Genomic DNA, 11867 nt, shown 5'->3' with positions numbered 1-11867 from the left:
CCCGATGGCCCGCTCTCCAAAACCTCACACCTCCCGCAGCCACGATGCTCCCTGATGCCGGCCGCAGAGGCCACGGTCAGAGCCCACATCCCGAAACAGTCACAGCCGCAAACACAACAAGCCTGGCCCCACAAGGACCCAGCCCCTGGCCTCCCCGGAGAGGAGACTGCAGGCAGTTCTCCCTTCAGAAGAGCCAAGGGGCCCCCGGGCTGGGACGGCCTGGGCCAAAGCTGTGCTGCAAGATTTCACAAGCAAACTATCCCCAAACCAAAGCCAGGCAGTCTCTGTAATAAACTATGGCTCCAAACACAATTTTTTAAAGCATAAGCGGGAAGTGGGGAGAGGTTGATGGAGAAACTTGAGCTGAACAGGGACCACTGACATCACCTAGTCCCACAGCCTGCCTCGGTGGGGAGGGCAGTGGGGACAGGACCAGACAGGAGAACGTTCCTTCCTCAGACACCACAGCAACAGAGATGCAGGGCTGGGACCTCATGAGACTCCGAGAGGCAACCGCCATCTCCGTAGGAATTCACGTCCTTCTCCTCAACCACCTGATCCAGCCTCCGATGCTCTGTGTTTTATATTGCCAGTTGAACTCCCCGGAATTGCCTTAGTGGCGCACGCCGCCCCCCGCCTCCCTGGCTGAGAGCCATCCGTTCTGCGATGGGTCGTGTCAGCTCTGCACATCTGACCAGCTGCTCGAGTGGAAGGAAAATTAGAGTCAAGGGTCTGCCTTTGTGCACGGCGATTTGGAGGCAGCAGGGAGCATCCAGAAACTCCGCGTGTTGTTGGAAATGGATGTGCGGAGCAGTCGGGACACCAGGAGGACAAAGGCACCTCCGGGGCCCCTGCTGATGCCATCACAACTGCCACCCCCGGTCGCTGCTTCCTCGTCTCCGGAGCCTTCCCCGGGCACCACAGTGGCTCCTGTGACAGTGGTCCTGCCACTAGGAAACAAAACCAAACCAACAAGGGCTCAAAAACAACAACACACAGCACGTGGGCCTAGAAGCCCCAGCTCTGAAAGGGCCTGGCACCACTGGCCGCCCCCCGTGGGCTCCGTGGCCCTCTTCTGTGACAGAGCAGAAGGGTGCTGCTGCCCGGCCTCGAGCCCAGCCGCACCAGCCCCGGTGCTGAAGCACAGACCATCCTGGGCAGAGGACGTGGCCAGGGCCCCACGGGCAGCTGGGGGGCTCCACGGACGTGTGCCTGGAAACCCAGCTCTTCCATCTGGGGGCATTAAAAACCTCTTTGGTACAGGGGAGGGATAAATCAGGAGTTTGGAATTAACACATACATATTACTATGTATAAAATAAACAACAAGGACCTAAGCTGGAGCACAGGGAGCCATACTCAATTTCTTATAATAATGTAAAGTGGAAAAGAACCTGAAAAGAAAACACGTGTGTGTGTGTATATATATATGTACGTATATATGTATCTGAATTGCTTTGCTTTACATCTGAAAGTAACATCGTAAATCAACTACATAAAAAATAAAATTAAAAAAAACCTTTGGTTGCTGGAACAGGAGGCCAGCCTCCTCATCCCTCTGGAGATGGGGTCACAGCTTAAGGGCTGAGCGCGTGATACTTTCATGCAGTCCTGAGCTCAAGCAGATTCAGACGGCAGCCTGAAGAGCTACAGCCCCCCTCCCCAAGGTGACAAGGGAGTTGCGGCTTCTCATGGCAGGACTCACATGCAGGGCATCTCCACCAGGAAGCCTACCTGGGCTTCCCTCTGCCACAAGACAGGGGGCCTCCCGAGGCTCTTGGAACACCTGGGCACATCGCCCACCATCCACACTCTTGACACACCCTGTGGGAACCTTAATCCCGTTTGGAGCAAGATGGGCACAAAAGCTCACGTCCCACTGAATTGTAATTGTCTGTTCGCTTGTCTCCCCTAGAGGCAAAGACTGCGTTTGCCGTCGCATGCACAGAACTTGGCAAGGTGCCTGTCCATCCTTAGGGCTGAAATAATGAATGCCGAGATCTAATAATAGCAATAATAAATGGCTGATACGGACTGCAGACTCTGGGCCAGCGCATGTGGACACTTTACCTGCCCAAGTCCAAAGATGCTGCCACTCTATCCTGGGTCACGTGTGATACACCATCTATTCAGGTTAAATCCCTTGTCCAAGGTCAGCTCACTGCTCAGGGACAGAAGCTGTGGGTCCCCACACCCTCCTCCCAACACTGCGGTGCGCTCAGCCCGGAGTCGGAGAGGAGGCAGAAGGGGGAGCTTCTCCGTGCATCAGTGGTTGCGAACTAGCCCAGCACGACCGGCCCCGCGTGGCCTGCAGAGGTTACAGCCCCACCCCACCCCACTGTCCTTTAAAAGGGACAATACTGAGGGGACCTGACAAGAGTCCTAGTGGTCTCCTGAGGCGCCCTGGGAAACCCCGGCCAGAGGACACAGTGAAGCCAGGAACCCAGAGAGGGGTGGAGGTGGGCTCCTGAGACAGTCCCCAGCGGGGTCCCTGGAAGGAAGACTGGGCCAGCTGCCCTGCCTGTGTCCCTGCCCTGCACTGGGAGGCGTCTGGAAGCATCGGCGGGCCATGGTGTGGACAAATTGTTCGGGGCCTGTGGTGTGTCTGGATGAACTGATTAAGTTTCATTAAGTGTCTTTAAACAATTAATGCCTGCAAGACACTGGAAATCATGATTAAGTCTAAATTAAATGCCACTTTGAAATTTCACTTTCGGGTCTAGATGCGCTACCATCAGGTCTGTTTGTCTGGCCTGAGCTGGCGTTTGCATGTAAACAGTAAGCAGGGACCAGGACATCAGCGGCGTGGACAATGACCGACTCAGGTCAGAAGCAGGGGGGGGGTGTGTCCAGTGGGTTTCAGTCTTTCTTGGTTTCTGCTGGGCTGTGTGTTTGCTGGCATGCTCTGCCTGCCCAGATCCCTCCCCCTCCCACCCACCCACCCATCCATTCCCACACCCTGAGTCTGGGTTGCTGTCCATTCCAGCCAGGGTTGCAGAAGTGGACATGTGACTCGTGCAGAAATGAACTGCATTTCTCTGGCCAGGAGACTGGTTCTAAGGTGGGCATATGATCCCAGCTGAGCCAATAGATGCCATGGAATTTTTGCAGTACCTGCTAGGAGAAAGGCCTAGAGGAAGGTGAGATCGGAGCAGCAGCAGCCATCTTGCCACCACGAGGATGCAGCCGACAAGAAAACAGAGAAGGAGCAGGACCAGAGCAGGAAAGAGAGGGAGTGGGATGAAGGCCTCCTTTCCAGCTGGTGGTCGGGTTTTCTGTCACTAGCAACAGACAAAGATGTCCCAACCAGGACTCCGCGATGTCAGCCATCCCCCGCCCCCAGCGGGAAAGAACAGATGCGTCTCTCAGACTTTTAAAGGAGCTTTACAACAATTTGTTCTCAGATTTATTTTTGATGCATTCACAGCCCTTCTTGAGATGCAAACAGACCCAACACTGGAGCTCCAGCCCGAGAGGTGCTTTGCAGGAGGGAATTCAAAGGGCACAGGGGCCGCCCGTGTCCCCAGCCTGCTTCTTCCCTCCACACATGTGGACCAGGGCTGGGACTAGGGCGAGGCCAGTGAGGCGCTGGCACGGCCCTGCAAGGGAGCCTATCCTGAAATTTCACACCCCAGGAGCCTCATTTACCTTCCGAATCCCAGTCTAGTGTGGACGCTGCCGCACCAGAGCCGCGCCAGGCCCCAGGCCACTCTCGGGCGCTGGAAACTGCTTGTCTCAAGTTCCAGTCCCAAGTTGCCAACCCTCTGCTGGCCCCGGCCAGCATCTTGAAGCTTCACTTTTCTCATAAAGACAGTGACAGAGGGGACAGGGGACCTCCTTGCACAATTCTTCTGGGGGCATCTGGCGGCAAGCCCGTTCCTGAACTCCCCACACGCTGGCATCGGATCGGCGACCCTCCAGCCTGAACCTGCCTCCCCGCAAGTGATGCTGCTCTGAGCCAGAAGCTGCCTCTGTTTGCGCGCCAGTGACCCCGGCGAGACCCACGTGCCTTTCCCTCTGCGGCTCGTTGGGGTGCTGTGAGGAGCCCTTCGCCCAGAGGGGAAGTCATTCCTGCACTGAGCAAAACGAACATCTCCTGCTGAGGCTCCCAGGGACAGGGCCACCCCGAGGTTTGTCTCAGCTGGAGAGACGGGGTCGTGGCCTCCCACCTGAGCTCCGGGTCACAGAGCTGTTCTCCTCTGCCCTGGGGGCTGAGTGCCACACTTGGCACCGCACAGAGCCCATCTCACACCCTACGTGTTCTCTGAGCAGCAGCTAATTAATCCCCACAAGGTGTCAGACACTCTACAATCCCTGGGGAAACAGAGACACAACTTGAAACCCAGGGCGTGATCCCTGGTCAGTGGGCAGGATGCGGGGCAGCACAGCTCGGGGGGCAGCTCGGCCCCGGATGGAGGGACCCATGCGCCAGGGCGCCGCCTTCCTGCTGCCCAGCCCTGCAGCCCGGAGCAGTCCCGATGTGGACGGAGGAAGAACAGGAGGCTCAGGTCAAGAAACCCCAGTTTTCCTGGGTGTCTCTCTTTGCTGCCACCGGTCAGGGTCATCGGTGGGCACCTGCCTAGATTTGTCCTCATCAGCGTCGCCCCCATCCCTGGGAGGCCCTCACCGAGTGCCTGCCACGTGCCCACGGCTGTCCTGGGGAGCACAGGGGCCAGTCCGGGTCAGTGCCCCGCTCCACAGCCCAGCATCCTCTCCCAGCCTCTGCCCCTCCTATGGAAGGTGGCGAGGACAATAGGACCATCAGCTCGCTAGACTTGTGACCACACACGCACAGCACTTAGCGGGGAGCCTGGCCCCGAGCGAGCCGTCCGCAGACTTGAGCAGCCATGTGTTGGGGTCTCTGGGAGCGGTCACGGACTTCGCCCTCACGCAGCTCGCGGGGCTGGGGGTAGGAGGCGGCACTTCCAGGGGGGCCCATCCAAAGGCTGAGCTCTGCGCTGTGCCGTGGAGCGGGACGGGGGAAGCCGAGCGTGGGCTGCGGGCAGGCGCCACGGGGAGGGCTCAAAGCACAGGCAGGATCTGGGCTGGCACTGCCCAGGGCAGCAGAGATGTGCAGCGATGGTACACGCAGGGCCAGTGGCCAGAGCAGCCAGAGGAAAGACAGGGGACGTTCTGGCCCCTCGTTCCTGCCCTAAAAGCTCACAGGATCCCAGAGCGGGGAGGAGCCAGGCCCTCGCTGAGAGTCCGGGAGTCCAGGAGGGCGGGCGGTCTATCACAGTGGACACAGGGCTGCTGGGAGAAGGAGCAGCTGCGGGAGCCACAAGGACGTAAGACGCAGAGCTGTTCTCCTCTCCTCCTCTCCTCTGAGTTGGAGCCCCACCATCAGCAAACACCAACCTCCCTGCCAGAGACAAGGCCCCATTCTGGTGAGCAGAGATGTGAGGGCTGGCTGCAGGGCCCGCCCCCTCCACTGCCGGGGTCCAGCCCAAAGCCTTTCGCGCCCAAGAGCTACTGGTGCAGAGAATCTCCCCTCTGCACTGCTGAGGTTCGGGGGGGTAAGCCTTTATTGTGGGGCTGTCCTGTGCATGGCGGGGTGTTTAGCAGCGCCCCTCCCTACTACCCCCCCCACACACACACACACGGCCTCTCCTTCGCAACAACCAAAATGTCCCCTCGGTGGCAAAACAGCCCCCCGGGTGAGCGAGAGGGGCAGTGAAAGGCTTCTTTCTGAAAGAGAGAGAGAAAAATAATGAATGCTCTCGCGTTCCTTCCACAGATAGTTATTGGGCAGTTATGTGGTGCTGGGCGCCGGTGACAAGTCACGTTCACAGTCCGACGACAGTCATCTCAGTGGAGGAGGCACTCAGAAGTGCCTCGATGTTTGCTCCTTTAAATCTCGCTCCAAATCTATTTTCCTCTTAAATATGAAATGCCGTCTTCAGGAACCGGTAAGCCATCTCCTTTTGAAATCTTCCCCAAGCCCCAGGTGGGGGGCCCAGCGCCCCTCTTCTGTGTGCCCCCAGCAGCTGTGTCGTCCTGCGCCTGCTTTGCGGGATGCTGAGTCTTCCACACGTGCCCCCAGTCTGTGTCCTCTTTCAAGGCTAAACAAGCCTCCCCTGACCTCTTTTCCTCTTTGCTGTTTTATATAAGCTGTTGGCATTCAGTGGAACTTTAACTTGTAAGAACTCAACTAGACATCTTGGGGGTGCGGGGAGGAGAAGAAAACACCATCCTTGATGAGCTCACCCCAAAGCCCCGCCTCTGTTCACACCGGACCTTGACGTCCGTGGACGCGTCCAGGGAGGGCCGAGCTGGAACAGAGAAGCCAGACAGCAGGTCCTTGGGTCTGCTCCTCAGGGGTCCGGGTCCAGGGACTGGGCCACAGGAGTGATTTTTCTGTCAATGCCTTTTTTACCTACGTAGACCTCGGAACCCACGCCCACCCCTTCTTGCCGTGAGGCTCCCCCGAGTCTGTCCCGAGGCCCCAGGCACAGAGCGCAGCGCCCGTGAGTGCCCAGCAGCGACCCGCAGAGCTGAAAGGAGCCAAAGCTAACGCTCTCGCTTTGTCATTCCTGCGAAGCTTTCTAATTTCATCAAGAAAGCTCTCAAGCTCCAATCTACATTAAGCAGTTCTTTGCCTAAGGAGGCTGTGGTCTGCGCCATGGCCTCGGCCGGGAAGCTCCGCTCAGGTGGCAGCAGCCCCTGAAACGCGGGGGAGCCTCCGAGGGCCGACAGACATGCCCCGCGCGTCACCTGCAAACCGTCCCCGGGCACCAGGACTCGGGCGACCCTGCGACAATCCACAGACTGACGGGGGGACAAGCGCCTCCCTCGTCTCTCTTGGCAGCAGCAGCAGCAGCAGCGCAGCCCCGTCACCCCCCAAAGGAGGCTGGCGGAACCCCCGAGCCCTGTCCTGTGGGGGCCCTGGGACCCACCACACACAGACGTGTTCCCAGAATTTCCTTCGAGAGGGGCAAAGGGAGGGACCGCATGTGAGACCAACACACCAAGCAACGTGCTCTGTGCTATTAATTAAAACCTGAAAATGGAGCTTTGGAATTTAATTAACAATCCAAGTGCAAAGAACGGAGGTTTTGAGGGGGTTTTTTTCTAACACATCCAGACTTCTTCATTAGCAGCTAGAAATGGAGATTGCATCACCTAAGTGATGAACAAAAAAGCAGGAAGGACGCTTCTCATTCCTGAGAGCCAGCCTCCCGAGACGGCCACCCCAGCACACTGGGGACAGGCGTGCAAGCCGGGGCGTCTTGGGTGCCCGTGGACGCAGCGCGTGAGCAGGGGTCCCCCAGGCTGAGGCTGGACAAGGACGCCGACTCCAGCTGCAGGGCTGACAAAATGATCAGAAACCGCTGGGACCAGCCAAGTCTATCAAGCTCTTCCTCCAGCTGCCCCCACCCTCCCCACGGGCCGGGGGGGCAGAGAGGGGCAGCCTGTATCAATACTTGGCTTGGGGTGACCCTTGACTCTGGGGGGCGCCACTACCATCCCCTTCTCCGGATGGGGCAATGGCCTCAGCAAGGCTGAGTTCCTCACTCCTGGGACACACTTCTCCAGGGTCCTGTCTTTCTGCACATCCCCAAGAAGCACCTACAGATTTTGTTCCAGACTTATTTTTGCAAGGGGGTTAAAATAACAAATGGCCTCAAGAGACAGAGAGGCCGTCTCCCCCTAGGCCGAGGCAGGCTTGCTTGTAGTCAGCATCATAAAGATAACATCTCCCTCCAGGGCAAAGGACAGACAGGTTTGCTTGTAGCCCCTGCAGAAAGATCAGGTTTCCCTAAGTCGGGATCATCAGCTGTGAGGCAAACCCCCTGCACACACAGCGCTGAGGCCACTCCAAGTCACACATGGGGGTTGGGGGACAAACAGGGGCCAAGGAGACCGTGACGCGGAGCTGCCTTCTGTGCACTGAGCGACAACAGCCTCTGTCTCTGTGCCGGGGGTCTCGTGTCTTCTGCCAGCATCCACGGAAGGCTGGTGGGCTGACTCGTCAGCTCACAAGTGGGGAAGAATCTTACAGTGTGCACACTCGGCCGAGGCCACACAGTCAGGAAGCAAGCAGCAGGCTAGGACTCCGCCTCCGCTGGGAAGAGGCCCCCAGTCTGAAAGCCTCACCCTCCCCGACACTGCCCCTTGGGCAATCGTGCGCACAAGCCGTGGACGTCTGGGCTCGAGGGGGTCCTGCCCAGCCCTGCGGCACGAAGTGAGCCCCAACTGAGATGACACGCCGTGGGCCAGAGGCAACCACCGGCCCCAGGACTGTCCGTGTCGCTGCACAGAGAAGACACATGTATAAAGAGTGTCCAGCTTTCCATGACCACCTGACGAGTGAGGAATTGGGCTCAGAGAACTGAGGCGCTTCGCCCAATGCCAACTTCTAAAAGGTGGGGAAGGCAGGATGCAGCCGCCAGCCCTCCAGCTCCTCGAAAGGCTGAGGGTCCCAGGACACCCCCGGGCCAGGGAGCTCTGCCCCTGATGCCCCCTCCCACCCCGACCAGGGTGGGCTCTGGGCTGTCAGCCTGCGAGCGGCAGGATAAACATGTCCTCCAGCCGCCCTCTCCAGATGGGCCATTAAGCCGCAGAGGCTGCATCCTGCCGAGGCATCTTGGGCCTTAGTGTCACCTTATGAAGTTTTTTGCTGGCACAAAAGGTTATTTGCATCCAGTCTCCACTTGCGGTGGCCCCCACCCAACATGACGCATGTGCTGAAAATTCGAGGGAGAGCAAGCCCCTCGCAGAGCCGTGCGACCTTCTCCAGGAAGACACTGCCCGCCTCCGCTGCCACGAGCTCCTGACGGAGGGTCTCAACGCCCAGACCGCCAGGCCGCCCCTCCTTGCCCAGCCCCCATTTCAGAGCAGCCTCGGGCGGCCCACAGAGGACACAGAAGGTGCCCGGCTCCGTGCCTCCCAGATGGGGCTTGGTTTGCTGAAAACACGGTGTGTCTGGGTGCTGTGCTCTCTTTGGAATGCTTCCTGATGGGTTTGCTTTGTGATTTTAAAAAGATACAGACTTTTTTTAAGCAAACTGTCAGGCCTCCTTCCTGCCTCTGTCCTTGCAGGGCGGTGGGGGCCCCTGGCCGGCTCTCTGTCTCCTGGCCTGCCCTCCAGTCAGGGGAGGGCGTTTCCTTGGCTTTTGTCTGCACAGCAGGCGGCCCGCTGTCTGGGACCCAAACCCGAGCGGGGGGCAGGTGGTGGACTCCCCTCCCTGAGGATAAAAACCCACCTGTGCTCTGCAGCCTCTGGGGTCCACAGGGAAGCCGGTGAGGCCTTGGGAGCCCAGCAGCCCTGGATTCTCAGGCCGCCCAGGGGTGGGCCAGGAGCCTTGTCCGCTGGGTTTGGGTAAAAATGCACATCAGTACCCTCTCGTGCCTGTGGGGCATCTGGTCCTAAGATCTCAGAAGTCCCCGAGGTTCCACCTCCGCTCCCCGTCCGCCCCAGGTTCCGGCCCCCCCACCCCCAGCTCGCAGCGTGCTGCCTCTCCTGCCACTGCGCTCTGCTGTCTCTGGGACGCGCCTCCGTGGCCCCTCGCCCCCCAGCCGGTGCCTCCAAGCACCAGGCGCCTCAGCACCCCAGCGGTGTCTTCCTTTTTTTTTTTTCTTTAAAAGGTCGATAAAGGCTTGTGAGGTTTTTTTAATTGAAGTATAAACCCTGTATTTGTTGGGGCTTTTTTTTTTTAATCTTTTTAATGGAGATGCTGGGGATTGGCCCCGGGCCCTGGCTCGCAGTAAGCATGCGCCTTCCCGCTGAGCTGTACCCTCCCCGAGTCCTTTCTTCAGGGCTCTCACAGCTCCGAGGGTTCGGGTTCGAGTAGGGCACCTGGAGTGGAGAGCAGACATCCCGTGGCCATCCAGCCACTGCTCAAAGGCTGGGCTCTCTGGAAGATTCTCCTGGGCCATGAAGCCATGAAAAGCATCCACCAGTCAGTCAAAGTGGATCAGGATGATTTCCAGAACAAAGTATGACTCAGCGGTTTAGCTTTGGAGGCCCCGGTAGCAAGGACTGGGGAAGGAAGTTCATCCCAGCTCCTGAACCTACATCTCCATGTGCGGAAAACGCCGGCATGGTCTTTCGTCATCAAGCCCTTTAATGAGCTGGGTGAGGCCCTGGGCCGGCTCTGACCACGGAGGACCCAGGGATGGCAATTTCCTTGGACACGCACCGCCCCGCGGTCAGCTCCCGGCAGGATGGAGCCCTCCAGGCAGATCGCAGGGACTAAGACACCGGGGCCCAAATGCCCTGGGCCCAGTGGGGACCCCCCCCCCAGGAAAGACCCCGACCAGGTCAGCTCAGACAAGAAGTGCGTGGGCTTGAGGGAGGTGGTGGGCAGGTGTACCTGGTACTGAGCAGGCAGAGTAGTGGCTTCGGAAGCAACGAGGACCACCACATGGTCATTCACGTTCTCCCTTCGTCTCACTGGGCGTCCTGCTTTGGGAGAGACCCTCACAGAGGGAGACCCTCTCTGACACCCAGCTGCTGACCCCCGGCAGCACAGCCACAGCCCCGCCCGCCCTGCCCCACCCTCACACCACCTGTCTTCCTCAGGAGCAAGAGGGTCTCCAGCCTCCCTCTCCTTCACGGCCCGCCCAGTCGCCTCCATTCCACCAGCCCCGTAGCTGAAGGCCTCTGTGTGATCTGGGTTTTCCACTGGCCAGAGCAGGTGACCTGAATAATTTATCACAGCATGAAGGTGGGGGAAACCTGCATCCTGAGTGGCCTCTCCGAACTACGGCCACCTAGCAGCATCCCGGGGACCCCGGCTCTGAGCTGTGGGGGTGGGGGGTCTTCTCCCCGGAGGCCGCCCCCACTCCCCACTGGTCTCCAATAGACTTCATCCTAAAGCGAATTTAATGTTGGAAATTAATTCCAATGTGCCGTCGAAGCAGTTGTGTAAGCAGCTTACTTTTAAAGACCTGGACCAGAGGGGACCCCGGGAGGCGCGTACATAAGCTCAGAGATGAGGAGCTGCTGTAACGAGTGTCCCTGTGGCTGCTCCAAGCCTCGGGTGCAGCTGTCAGAAGGCAGAGCGGAGCACTCAGCACAGGGCAAGTCGGACTGGGGCCACGGGGGCTCCCACTGGCTCCCACCACACACCTGTAGACCCTGCAGATGTAGGAGACAGAAACAGAGGCAGCTCAGGGGACTTTATAAACCAGACTTAGCCCCTGCTGGCAGGGAGTGGCCAGAAGAGGAACCTCTGTGGTGGCCTCGGGTCTTAAGGACCAAACTTCTCTGCTGTTGGCGCCCACCTGCCCTCAGGTCCCACCCCTCCGCTATCTGCACGCCCGCTTCTCCACAAGGAATGCCCTGCAGGACGTTTTTATCTTACAGGGGAATTTCCTTCCCTGTACTTTGCATGCCTGTAACTCAAGCTTGCCCCCAGTGTCTTCCGGGTAGGACCAAACAGAACTTCCCTGAAACTGTCTTATTCAGTGTTGTTTGCAGCACATAGTAGGCACACAGAAAAATGGTTCCTGAAAAAAAGAAAAGCAACTGGCCATTCCATGTATGTGCCACCTCCCTACTCATCAAAGAAATGGAAATTAAAACATGATTCCTTTTCACCTTTCAAATTGATCAATTTTTTTTAATAAATTAGAAAGATGCTACTCCAAGCAGTAAGGGTAGAGTGAAACAGACACTCAGAAACACTGAGGACGGGGATGTAAATTGGCATAACCATCTGGAAAACAATCTGTCACTTTGTATCTATCAGCCAGGCGAGTCTGGGCTATGCTACAGAAAAAAGCAACCAAAAACTGCAAGGCTTGTAACAAAATTTTGATCCTCTCTGATACCACAATTCTGGAGGAGTGTGGTTGTGGAGGAGCTGGGGGAGAGAGTGGACTGTAAGTTGTAGGGTTCCTCACTCCAGGACCCATGTTGATG

General features: G+C 58.1%; 1 long non-coding RNA gene across 1 annotated transcript; it reads left to right on the top strand.

Moving 5' to 3' along the window:
- Positions 1-5006: 5006 nt before the first annotated feature.
- LOC141579716 (uncharacterized) lies at positions 5007-11494 on the top strand. Its single transcript, XR_012511569.1, has 3 exons — positions 5007-5386; positions 5737-5908; positions 6384-11494. It is a non-coding gene; the product is annotated as an uncharacterized LOC141579716 (long non-coding RNA).
- The last annotated feature ends 373 nt before the right edge of the window (positions 11495-11867 follow it).

Source organism: Camelus bactrianus, chromosome 13 (genome assembly GCF_048773025.1).
Source record: "Camelus bactrianus isolate YW-2024 breed Bactrian camel chromosome 13, ASM4877302v1, whole genome shotgun sequence".
NCBI lineage: Eukaryota > Metazoa > Chordata > Mammalia > Artiodactyla > Camelidae > Camelus > Camelus bactrianus.
Note: the sequence above shows the minus strand (reverse complement) of the source record. Positions and strands in the feature narration are given on the sequence as shown.